The sequence below is a fragment of the Gymnoscopelus braueri genome (assembly GCF_963280865.1).
Source record: "Gymnoscopelus braueri genome assembly, chromosome: 21".
In the NCBI taxonomy this organism is placed as follows: Eukaryota; Metazoa; Chordata; class Actinopteri; order Myctophiformes; family Myctophidae; genus Gymnoscopelus; species Gymnoscopelus braueri.
The window spans coordinates 719,215-720,000 of record NC_137623.1 but is presented as its reverse complement, the minus strand read 5'-3'; the positions used below and the strand labels follow the sequence as shown (position 1 = coordinate 720,000).

The 786-nt window shown below is 54.3% G+C and overlaps 1 protein-coding gene across 1 annotated transcript in view; it reads right to left on the bottom strand.

The window, feature by feature from the left end:
• LOC308076777 (uncharacterized protein) overlaps window positions 1-148 on the bottom strand; it is a 17,816-nt gene extending 17,668 nt beyond the window's left edge. The window contains exon 1 of the mRNA XM_080417250.1: window positions 128-148. The gene's annotated coding sequence lies outside the window, so the exon portion shown is untranslated. The remainder of the gene's footprint in view (window positions 1-127) is intronic.
• Between the last annotated feature and the right edge of the window lie 638 nt (window positions 149-786).

Sequence of the window (786 nt, the reverse complement as noted above, 5' to 3'; positions counted from 1 at the left end):
TCTCTCTCTCTCTCTCTCTCTCTCTCTCTCTCTCTTTCTCTCCATTATCGTTTTAATGAACACTTTTAGTGTATGAATATATGATGTATTTATATTCTATGAGGTGATAAAATGAGAGTAAACTCACCTCCTGTTTCACATCTGTGACTTCAAGAGGAGAGGAGGAGGGGAGAGGAGGAGAGGAAAAGGAGGAGGGGAGAGGAGGAGAGGAAAAGGAGGAGGGGAGAGGAGGAGAGGAAAGGGAGGAGGGGAGAGGAGGAGAGGAAAAGGAGGAGGGGAGAGGAGGAGAGGAAAAGGAGGAGGGGAGAGGAGGAGAGGAAAGGGAGGAGGGGAGAGGAGGAGAGGAAAAGGAGGAGGGGAGAGGAGGAGAGGAAAAGGAGGAGGGGAGAGGAGGAGAGGAAAAGGAGGAGGGGAGAGGAGGAGAGGAAAGGGAGGAGGGGAGAGGAGGAGAGGAAAAGGAGGAGGGGAGAGGAGGAGAGGAAAAGGAGGAGGGGAGAGGAGGAGAGGAAAAGGAGGAGGGGAGAGGAGGAGAGGAAAGGGAGGAGGGGAGAGGAGGAGAGGAAAAGGAGGAGGGGAGAGGAGGAGAGGAAAAGGAGGAGGGGAGAGGAGGAGAGGAAAAGGAGGAGGGGAGAGGAGGAGAAGAAAAGGAGCGCTGTCTCCTGGTTGGCTCTCTGGCGTAGGTCTCTAATGGAAACACTGTCTTCACTTCCTGATGAGGAGGAGACGCAGTGAGGAGATGAGAGGAGGAGGAGGAGGAGGAGGAGGAAGAGGAGGGAGGAGAACACA